This window comes from Mus musculus, chromosome 9, assembly GCF_000001635.26.
Source record: "Mus musculus strain C57BL/6J chromosome 9, GRCm38.p6 C57BL/6J".
NCBI classification, from domain to species: Eukaryota; Metazoa; Chordata; class Mammalia; order Rodentia; family Muridae; genus Mus; species Mus musculus.
The window spans coordinates 26,235,248-26,247,870 of record NC_000075.6 but is presented as its reverse complement, the minus strand read 5'-3'; positions in this window follow the sequence as shown (position 1 = coordinate 26,247,870).

The window sequence follows — 12,623 nt, the reverse complement described above, 5'->3', positions numbered from 1 at the left end:
GGAAGATAACGAGTTGGCTCAGATTTTTCATCTCTAGGCCAAGATGAATTTTCAGAAGCAAAAACATCTATGAAGCCTTCCTGACTGAGCAACCTGTGTTTGTAAGATCGTGAAATCACGAAGGAGGCAGAAGCTGCACCAAACTGTGATCTGTGACCCTAACACTGAGAGTCAACAAGATGGCTACATTTTTATCATGAGTGTTCTACTTCCAGCCAGTGTTACATCTGTCTCATCTTGTGTGCCTCAGGATTACTTTAAACAGAGGGATTTAGTAAAATTAGGGGAGTTAGAATATACTTTAGGGGTGCAGTATGAGGTAGGATAACCTATAGCAGATCATTGGCTCTCATTTTGTATATACTGGAATTAAAAATGGAAGAGTTTCAGGATCCATGTAATATACTGTCTGAATGCATGGTTGTTTGATTAAGAAATTTCATCAATAGACTGGGTATTTGAGAACTTGTTCTCCAGTTGGGAGTGATGTTTGGATATGTTATGGAAGCTCTAGGAAGTTGAGTGTTGTGGGAAAAATATGTCTGTATGGCCATGCTTTGGGAGTTTAAAGCCTGATGCTTCATCTACTTTGACACTGTGTTTCATGTTTGCAGCTGAAGAGGTGATTTCTCACCTTCCTGCTCTGTACACCTGTTGTTATACCTCCCCTGCCATTATAGACTCTCTTGTGCTGGAATCATAAGCCAAAATGAACTCACACATAAGCCATCTCTGGCTCTGACATTTTATCACAGCAATTAATAACAAATAACTAATACAGAGTTGGTACCTGAAGGGTGGTGTTGAAGAAACTAACCATGTTGATTTAGGGGAGGAATGTGGCAGACTTTCAAATTTGGACTAGAAAATCATTTGAGTGCTATAAGTAGGGTTTAATTGGTTATTCTAGATGGAATCTGAAAGACTTTGTTGCCTTGGCCCATATCAAAGTCGGGCTGACAGTAATATATACTATGGAGGCCTGGCCCAAGAAGTGTCAGAGGAGAACAAAGTCTCTGTTAGAAGTGGGCTAGAGGCTGTGGTAGCGGTATTTTAGCAAAGACTTTGACTGCCTCCTCCAGGGTCCTATGTACATATCCTAGACGAAAGTAAAAAGCGAATGGACTAATATCTTTGGTGGAGGAAAATTTCATGACAGTACAACATTGAGCTTGCTGATTGGTTATTACCTATAACCCTTATGTGGATCTAGGATGAAAATAAAACAAATGGAAAACAAATAACAAAAATAATTTTTCAAATGTACAATTTGGAGAACAAAAAGCACTTGAGTTTAATGTCACAGCCAAGGCATGTACTTAAAGAAAAGCTGTAATTATTAAATTAGCGCCACTAAGGAAAAATATGCTGTCCTGAATTTAGACAATAAGTATTCTTAGGGCAAGATGATTAAACTTTCAAATGTGAAATAAGAAGACTTAGGGGTCTTTTATGCTCTTATCAATAATAGCATACAAAAGATGTTGCTAATATGATTCAAGGTGGCCTGGGTCCATCCCAAGCTGACAGTAAAACCTGGAAGTGTCTGGATTATTGGTATGAAAGATATAAGAGTAGGGTTCTTAGGACTTGTAAATTCTTACTCCATACTTTCAAAGAGCTACTTAGGCCAGATAACAGGTAGCAAGAGAGCATCTGTTATGAGAGGCCATTGAGTAAAACTACAAATTTGAAGCCTGGATTGTAGTAGAGACCCCCAAATATTAGAAACGCCAAGAACTACAGACATCTGCAAGGGAGATCTGCATATCTGGAGTGGAACCAGCCCAAGAGAGTGATGTGCCATATGATGCAGGCAGCTAAGGTTAAGGGGTGGGGTGATCTATGCTCTTTGAAACTAAGATCCCAGATACCAGGCAGAGAGCTACAGGAATTTTTGTTTGCCCTGCTGGGTTTCATTTTGGTTTGCATTGATAGTTATTGCTGCTTTATAACTGTGATTTCACTGCCATGATAAATTATAATTAAAATGTCAGATATCCAGATGGTCTTAGGTGATCATTGTGAAAGGGTTATTTGAGCCCCCAAGGGGTTGCAACCCCCAGATTGAGAAACACTGTTCTAGATTGTGTCAAGTGGGCAGGGGGAGGGAACCCATTAAACAGGACATTCTATAAACTTATGGTTGTTATTCTTTCATATATCCAGAAATAACTCTCTGACTACTCTTTATGTGCCAGATGCTGAGCTGGGTATTGGAAGTGTGCAGTCAACTATAAGAGATCACATATTATGCAGTAGGAGTAAAGAACAATTCAGACTTCAGTTGCTTGGAGTCTTAAGGGGACCCATACATGTACATGAATGCTACTGACTTACTGCACAAAGAAAAAATCCAAAAGACATTTACACAAAGTACAATGGAGGAGGGAACTTTTCCCCTAATTCTATATGAGATGTGTTAGAGAGTGAGCCATTGATAAAGACTGACATTTCTAAGCACTGAAGAGGAATTCACAGCAAAAGAACCTTTTCTTGTACCCGATACTTTGCTCGTGCTATAAATTTAACAATAGATAAGATAAACATAGCTTCAGTTCAGGAAGAGGAAAGAGTTAAGCCAAATCAACTTTCACACAGGCACATTTCATAGCAGGGAAATATAGCAAGTATCAAGGAAGAGAGCAGCAGAACTTCAAGGAAGGAGTAAATCAGAGCATGAAGTAAGGAATACAACAGACTGAGTGTTGATTCTGGAATGAGAGAAAAGATGCACTGTGCCAAGTTACTAGGGAAGAATTTCCAAAGAGAAGCTAGCAGGTGCCAAGAAGTCAGAGGCGATGAGGGGCTGGCTGAATTTCTACGGAGAGAGGGAGAGAGAGAGAGAGAGAGAGAGAGAGAGAGAGAGAGAGAGAGAGAGAGAGAGAGAGAGAGAGAGAGAGAATGAGAGAGAAGTGGGAGAGGAGAGGGAGAGGGTGGAGGGAGAGGGAGAGAAACAGACAGTTCTCATTTTTTAACAAGAGAAAATGTTTTAGAAAAGAGACAATAGAATCAGGCAGATATTCTTGGTTTGAGCTCCATGGAGTACAGTAGACTTCGTTTTAGGTGTCCAGGGTATCTAGTACTCTGTGTTCAGCCGCTGGTGTGCTTGTTGGAAGTAAAAGGGATGTGGTTAGTAAGAGTATTCCCCACCAGAACCATTGACTAGCAAAAAAGCCCACTAACATGCATGAGAAACCTCCTTTTGAGGGATTGGTTAGGTTATTCCAAGAAACTCACAAAGCAGTATAGATTGTCACTTTATTCTATGGCTACCTCTCATAGTTTGAGGGTGAACCTCTATTGCTGAAGACATGGCACACTTCTGACACAGAGATGATTCTAGCTAGATTTGAACTGAAAGCAAACTCTATGCAAGCTGCCAAGGAAAAGGAGAAAAATGGTCTACCTAGCTGTACCTATGAACCGTGAAAATGACCAGCATGCCAAGATATCTATAAAGGTTCAATGAGTTATACTTACATGTCAGTGGTGACTTAAAAATTGTCTAATTGGACTTAACAGGTAAGCAACCATGCCTGCTGCTGGATACCTAGCTATCTTTCCAGGGCTACTGAGGTGTTAGTCCTTAGTGAAGAGTCCACTGAATTTATTGCTAGGCCAGCATAAATTCCTTACTACATTATAAATCTTATCCTTATAGCAAGAGATGAAGGTATCTACCATTCCTCATCATGGAAGCTTCTGTTTAGAGAAAACAAAGACCGTTTTCTACAAATAAAAATCAGAAAACCACAACTTGACCTGATGCAAATATCAGTTTTAAGAAACTCAGAACCAACAGATATATATAAATCACAGCTCTTGTTTAGGAAATATTATGAAATAAGGGGCAAAAGGTCATAAGAGCCAGAGTACTGGGAAATTTTATGTGAATCATTTCCTGGAAATGATTGCATAAATCAGCCTAGTATAATGGCAATAGCAATGGACATGTCAATGTGGATGGAGCAGAAATGTTGCTCGCACTCCTAGACAAAGAACTACAGCTAACTAATGACTCCTGGGAGAAGTATAATGGGTCTGTCCCAAGGATGAGTTTCTCTTTTGATTCTCCTATATGAAGCAATGTATCTTGAAACCATATACACATAAAAAAAACAAAAACAGACTCAGCAGGTTACTTTTATATATTTCTGCATAAAAACCAACATACATATACAAGTAACAATAATATTCAAAGAAAAAGAACCTATGAACTAAAAAGAGTCAGAGGCGAGCTAATAGGAGGGGTTGGAGAGTACTAGTAAGGAGTCAGAGGAAAGAAATGGAGGTGGGGGAGATAACATAATTCTTTTTTTATCAAAATATGTTTTAAGAATATATAGAGTAGAAACGTATGATATTGAAACTTGAGGCTTAAAGAAAGCAGAATAATCAGATGAATTATCATTTGAAGCTTTTGAAGACCCCACCTCTAGGTGCTGGGCTTGACCTAACACCACCTCAGTTTCTAGGCATCAGGATAGCATAGTGACAAGCTACACAGACACCAGCTCAGACTGTTTAGGGTAAAACATTAACTTCACATTTACTATCATTGCAGCATCAGGCAATTCGATCAGTCTTAAACCCACTGTGGAATAAAATAAAGATTTAAGTTTGTATCCATTCTGTAAAGATATTGGAAGGATTTAGCATTGTGCAGGATGCAAGTTGCTCAGTATGGAGTCTGGTACCCTTTATAGTTTACAAAATGGCAGGCAGATTTCTCATGGCTTAGTGCAGAGCTCAGAAAATCCTTCCCTAATAAACGGGATTAAATTCAAAGCACAATGCACCAGCAATTGCCATATGGGACCTTACTAAAATTTAAAATTTGTGCTCTGTGAAAGACACCATTAAGAAAAAGGAAAGACAAGCCATACCTTGGAAAGAACATTTGTTTGCAATAATTTTCTAACAGAAACAATATCATAAGTATACAAAAATCTCTTAAAATTCAACACTGCAAAAATAAGCAAACCAGTTGAAAATCAGGTAAATACCTGCATAGACATTCATCAAAATATACAAAGGGAAAAGAAAGAGAAAAATAGGCTCAATATCAGATGTCATCATCAGGTTAAAAAGCAGTGAGACACTACTACATACTTACTAGAATATCAAAAGCTAAAAGTGGCAAGGGTCAAGTGCTGGTAAGGAGGGGATGTGGACAGTAGGAAGCCTCAGTCATTGTTGGTGGGTATGTGAGGTGGTACAGACAGTTTGTAAGACTTTGGCTCCTTCTTAAAAGCCTCAGTATTGACTAGTGAGAGGAACAAGTAACTAGAGTCTGGTATTTACCCAGATAAATAGAAAACCATTGCCCAAAACTTGAAACTTTGTTGTCCTTCCGTTAGTGAAAAAGAAAAACAATAACTTTCTAGGTTGTTTTTTCTTGCTGTGAAAAATACCACGATTCAAATCAACTTGGGAAGGCAAGGATTTGACTTTCATGATATAGTCTATACAGGGAAATCAAGACTGGAACTTAAAACAAAATCTGTGGTGAGATACTGTTACTGGCTAGTTCTCTTGACTTGGCTAGCATGCTATTATATAGCTCAGTCCCACTAGCCTAGCAGTATTGCCACCCACAGTGAGGTGGGACTTCTTATATTGGCCCTCAACTAGAATCATTAAAACATCCCACAGACGTGCCAATAAGCCACTGATGGAGGCTATTCCTTGATTGAGGTCTCTCTTCCAAGGTGTCTCTATTTTGTGTCAAGCAAAAAATAAAAACTTACCAATATAAATACCCAAGAAATAAGGAACAAAAGGACACAGAGAAAGCCTAATTGAGTGTTTCTGAGCACAAGGAACCTCAAATTTTCTTCGTCAGTACTGTAGCCACTAGAATGATGCCTATGCCTCTGAAAGCAATCCCTCATCCATGCCTCTAAAAGCAACTCCAGTGAAATTTATTGACTGATTGAAAAAGATTTGAAGGTAAAAGAGGAACTACTTAGAAAAAGGGAAGAAGGTCAGAAATGGAAGAGGGAAAAGAGAGGATGATGGAGCTTAACTTTATCAAAATACATTATACATATTCATGGACACATAATAATGGACCCCATTATTTTTTGGAATAAATTATGTTTATTAGATTTATGCTGAAACATTTTATGATATGTATGTACATCAAAACATATTATACATTTTTTGCAATAATTTAATATATTTTATTCAATTTTAAGTCAATTTTCATTGGAATTAGCAAAATTAGATATTAGTTGATGCCTTAGATAATTAAAAATCAATTATAATGAATTTCTTTTTTTTAATTTATTTATTTTATTGGGTATTTCTTTCATTTACATTTCCAATGCTATCCCAAAAGTCCCCCACACACTCCCCCACCCACTCCCCCACCTACACACTCCCAGTTCTTGGCCCTGTCGTTCCCCTGTACTGAGGCATATAAAGTTTACACGACCAATGGGCCTCTCGTTCCACTGATGGCCAACTAGGCCATCTTCTAATTCATATGCAGCTAGAGACATGAGCTCTGGGGAGGGTACTGCTTAGTTCATATTCTTGTTCCACCTATAGGATTGCAGATCCCTTTAGCTCCTTGGGTACTTTCTTTAGTTCCTCCATTGGGGGCCCTGTGATCCATCCAATAGATGACTGTGAGCATCCACTTCTGTGTTTGCTAGGCCCTGGCATACTCTCACAAGAGACAGCTATATCTGGGTCTTTTCAGCAAAATCTTGCTAGTGTATGCAATGGTGTCAGCGTTTGGAAGCTGATTATGGGATGGATCCCCGGATATGGCAGTCTCTAGATGGTCCATCCTTTCGTCACAGCTCCAAACTTTGTCTGTGTAACTCCTTCCATGGGTGTTTTGTTCCCAATTCTAAGAAGGGGCAAAGTGTCCACACTTTGGTCTTTGTTCTTCTTGAGTTTCATGTGTTTAGCAAATTGTATCTTATATCTTGGGTATTCTAAGTATCTGGGCTAATATCCACTTATCAGTGAGTATATATCATGTGAGTTTTGTGATTGGGCTACCTCACTCAGGATGATGCCCTCCAGGTCCATCCATTTGGCTAGGAATTTCATAAATTCATTCTTTTTAATAGCTGAGTAGTGTAAATATACAACATTTTCTGTATCCATTCCTCTGTTGAGGGACATCTGGATTCTTTCCAGCTTCTGGTTATTACAAACAAGGCTGCTATGAACATAGTGGAGCATGTGTCGTTCTTACCGGTTGGACCATCTTCTGGATATATGCCCAGGAGAGGTATTGCGGGATCCTATGGTAGTACTATGTCCAATTTTCTGAGGAACCGCCAGACTGATTTCCAGAGTGGTTGTACAAGCCTGCAATCCCACCAACAATGGAGGAGTATTTCTCTTTCTCCACATCCTCTCCAGCATCTGCTGTCACCTGAATTTTTGATCTTAGCCATTCTGACTGGTGTGAGGTGGAACCTCAGGGTTGTTTTAATTTGCATTTCCCTGATGATTAAGGATGTTGAACATTTTTTCAGGTGTTTCTCAGCCATTCAGTATTTCTCAGGTGAGAATTCTTTGTTTAGCTTTGAGCCCCATTTTTTTAATGGGGTTATTTGATTTTCTGGAGTCCAGTTTCCTGAGTTCTTTGTATATATTAGATATTAGTCCCCTATCAGATTTAGGATTGGTAAAGATCCTTTCCCAATCTGTTGCTGGCCTTTTTGTCTTATTGACTGTGTCTTTTGCCTTGCAGAAGCTTTGCAATTTTATGAGGTCCCATTTGTTGATTCTTAATCTTACAGCACAAGCCATTGCTGTTCTATTCAGGAATTTTCCCCCTGTACTCATATCTTGGTGGCTTTTCCCTACTTTTTCCTCTATAAGTTTCAGTGTCTCTGGTTTTATGTGGAGTTCCTTAATCCACTTAGATTTGACCTTAGTACAAGGAGATAGAAATGGATCAATTCGCATTCTTCTACATGATAACCGCCAGTTGTGCCAGCACCATTTGTTGAAAAGGCTGTCTTTTTCCCACTGGATGGTTTTAGCTCCCTTGTCAAAGATCAAGTGACCATAGGTGTGTGGGTTCATTTCTGGGTCTTCAATAAATGAACCCCATTATTATCTATATGTTTAATAATGCACAGAAAATGAACTCAGATTTAAAATATTGCATTTACATAATATCTTGTACGTTGACAAATGATAAGAACAGAAAGCCACTAGTAGTTTCTTCACGTAGCTGCTGTAAGAGTATATGGTTGGTACAATGATGGTTTGAGGGAATTCTTGAGGTTTTGGAAACTTTGTAGCATAATTTAGGCAATGGTTCAATATGTTCCCCAAAGTACAAATCTATTTTGTACAAATTAAAAATCAACATGAAAATATAAAACCCGAACTGCATGAACACTTGTAGTATTTAATAAACAGGCAGTTGGTATGGAGAATGACATTAAGTTTCCACTGAGTGACTGATATGGGGAGCAGTCAGTTAACTGCCCCCTTCAGTCTACTTATCTGAAAGTAGCATAGGAATAATTCCTGACACAAAGGATTGTGATAAGAAGCAAAAGAGTGAACCCAGTAAATGCATAAGACATTGTATAGATGGCTGTCATAGTGGTAGGGACAGGCAGATCTCTATGAGTTTGAGGTCAGCCTGGTCAACAAAAGTGACCTACAGGCCAGCCAATACTATATAGTAAAAATCTGTCTCAAACAAAACAAAACAAACACAAATCTTCAAAAACTTACTAAATTAATCAAATAAACACCAAGTAGTAAAATATGTCACATTTACTGAAGAGTAAAAATATCTTTATTCTTACCAGACATAAATGTTTAAACAAAAGAAAATGCTGGGCTAGTGAAATGGCTTCCTTCCATCAAGTTTGATGGATGACCTGTGTATATCATTGAGACCTGCATGGTATAAGAGAAGGACTCTAAGTTGTCCTTGGGCATAATCGTATGCACTGTGATATCATGTGCCCACCCCATACGATGCACAATAACTAAAAATGTAAAAAATCAAATCAAATCAAATGGTAAAAATTGTCAAGGCCTTAATAGGAAATACTGTGGACAAACCTTAAAGATATGATGAATTAGGCTAAAGACTGCATGGTTGTTTATGAAATGCAAACATGTGTTTGTATTTTAAATTTTATGAATAGCTGTTTTGTGTGAGCAATTTAGACACAATGAATTTAAACATATTTAAATATACATATAGGTGAGTCTGAGGATTAAAGGGGGTAATGTAGCCATTACCACACTTACGGCATTGAATTTTCATTTATGCCAAGAATTGTCTCCATAGATCTCTGTGTGACATCCCTTCCTAAAGCCTTAGCCTGTAGAAGACAGACATATTTTCTATCCAAGGTTGACATATTCTAGAAATTTATTCATAAAATGAACCTTAAAGTAAGTAGCATTATTGACTTTACTCTTCCTTATATTACATAGCCTCTAAATTTAAAAATAAATGAATTTACTAAGCTTTCATTAGAATGAGACATATGTTCTTATAGCATGTTTATTGTATCACATGTTTTTCTTCCATAAATATAAATTAGCATAACTTTAAAAAAAATCTGGCCACATTTTGCATAATTAAATAAACACATGTCCTTAACTAGAATATGGTATGATTCTCTTATTTAGTTAACCAGGAAAACTCAATATGCCCACAGAAGAACTCATATGAGAATGTAAAAGAGAATAGCAACACTTTGCAACTCAATATAAGGAGATACGTTCATGACCTTGGGCAATTCATATTAGATAAAACTGCTCATAACCCAAATGTTTATCAGTTAACAAGTAAGTACACAATTTTCCACAGCCATTAATAGAATATGCCACTCAGCACATTTGTACTAATGACCACATAGATTCTAATTCACAACCATGACATTGGCAGTATACTAAGAGGAGAGGCACTGAACATGTGATGGCAGGTGTTTATCTCCTATCGAAACTTCCTTTTAGCATCGTGCAGCCATTCCACTCTCAGCCATGCATGGATGTACAAACATGTACAAGGACCCAGAGAGCAAGGAACAGTGTCGTGACAGCAAACATACAAAAACTTGATGAATATATGGGGAAGATAGAGATGTAATAAACAAAACCTCACATAGTAAATCTATGTTTAGAAGTAAACTATCTAGTACATACCTTATATATCACCAATAGCATTGGAAAATTAAAAACTAAAGTGACTTGATAGCATCAAATACTCAAATCTTAGGCATAAATCTCCAAGTTAATATAGAAATCATTATTCATGAAGCTGTAAATCACTGACAAGGATAAAAAAATCTAAGTAAATGTTGACATAGTTCTTGGTCACTGTTGGAAAATTTGAATATTGCTAAGATATCAGTAATCACCTTATGACATCTCAGGTTGCACTGCTGAGCAGATATCAGTGTAAAAAAAAATGAAACAAACCAAACCAAAAACAAACAAAAACTAAACAAGGCACCTTGTATAGTAAACTCAATAGAGAAGAAACCATTTAAATGCACCCATACATATAGCAAGGGATTCATGAGTATATAAGAACTACAAATAAGTAAGAAAAAGGCAGAAGCCACAACAGAGTAGCAACACTTCATGGAAGATTCTATCCAAGTAGCTAATATTCTCATGCACATGAGCCCCTCATATCTCTTATTCATGGGAGAGGTATTAGTGAAAAGTAACGTAACACTTATTACGCAACTGAAAACATGGCTGAAAACAACAGCAAAATCAGGGCAGTGCAGATCTTACCTGTTTTTGTTTTTGTTTTTTTAATGAGTCAGCACAATGGAAAACGTTTATATCCTGCATGCTGATTTTAAGTTTGCAAAACCGATTTTTAAAACATTTAATAGCACTTATTAAAACTGAATAAATAAACAACACACCATCAAGCATTTCCATTCCTACATCGACAACTGAAACCTTTGCATTGTGTACTGTAAGCTACGGAGAAAATGCTCCCAAGAACATTTAGTATTTAGAGTAACCGGCTAAGGCTAAACATGTTTAAAAGTCCAGGAGTGGAGGAATTGATACACTGTGAGATATTCACAAGCAGCATTCTGCATACCTGTGAGAAGCAATAAATTATAAGTTTGCCAGCATAGTGATTATGAAACCTCATTATGAGGAAAAATATACTCTCATATAAAATGATAAACTCCATATTATGTAAAACCCATAACCAGAGGACAGGTTGTTGAAATCAAGGCAGTTGTCATCCAGAGTAGTTGGTTGACTTTGTGGTTCCAAATAACACAGCGATTTTGCTTGAATTTTTTTTTGGTAGCACTGGTGACTCTGTTTCTCTGTGATTGGTTGTGGTGAAGGAGTGCTCCTTTGGTCCAAATGAATCAAATGTGTAGATTACAATGTACATTTATGGCTTCTTGCCTTTTCAACCAGACACACCAATCTTCGTATCTAGCTGCTAAAGCACTGGCAAAACTGAGCAGATTCTTTCCTGGACTCTTAACAATGGTACAGAAGATGATTGGAGTCGGCATGATGGGGATTTTAGGCTTCTTGGTTCGAGGAATGTCCTTAGCTCCTTTGCAGTCAGTGGAGGAGGAGCTGACATTCTGAATGCGGTATGGATGCTGTATGTTAATAGCTTGATTCTACTTTTATGTTTTATTTCAATCTGTAGCGCTGGAGCGCATTGTCCTCTGCAGAGCTGAGTATATTGCGGCTTCACTGCTAGTGCCCAGACCATTCAAGCTCCCTCATTTCATTCAGTGTAGGTGATGAATGAATATGTCCTGTGTGATCTGAAGAATAATCTAGGATAGCTGTACTTTTGTTTTGAATGAATGAATCTATGAAGTGCATAGAAAACAAGAGTAAAAGAGCAAATAGCAAGTACCAGATAGAACAGCAGATGACCAGCAAAGCATCACTCAGGAATTTATAACATCCAGCAGAGATAACTAAGATAGCATAGCTGAGGGAGAAAGTGAGGAAACACTGTCAAGCAAGGGCCTACAAACATCTAGAAGGAACCCACTTGGGAATTAGGAGCCAGTGGCTGAGTTTCCTAACTGAGACCTGTCTGCTGCAATGACCTTCATGTTTCTTTTTCCTATCACAGGCATTTTTTGACCTTGTGATAAACAATAGTGATTCTCTTGGAGAAGGTTTACTTCCTAGGTATTCTCAAGGGGGCAGCGTGCTTTGTTGTCTTAGATGTTTGCTGTTTCTCCAGCTCCCTATTACACAGAGCCAGACTTCCCAGGACAAGGGTTTGGAGGAGACTTTGAAACAAACATACTTGAGTCTAAAATTGGAGAGTCTATGCTATTCCAGAGCCAGTTTCTCGGTAAATTTAAATAGCATATAGCATTTATCAGAATACTGTATATAACACAGCATTTTAGAAAACATCATTTTTATATCTGGTCTTCGCGATTTCTGATGAGGTATTACCCATTTTTTTGATACTCTACCTATAAAAGACCAACCCTTAGGTCCCCACCCCAAATTCTCTTACTCTAGTCTTTTCATATTGGACTGCCATGTTGACAGGATGATTTTCTTTGCATATGAACTCTTGCTGGCTTCTAGAATTACCTGCCCTAGAGTCCTGGTGCAGACACCTGAGCATCCAGTCAGTA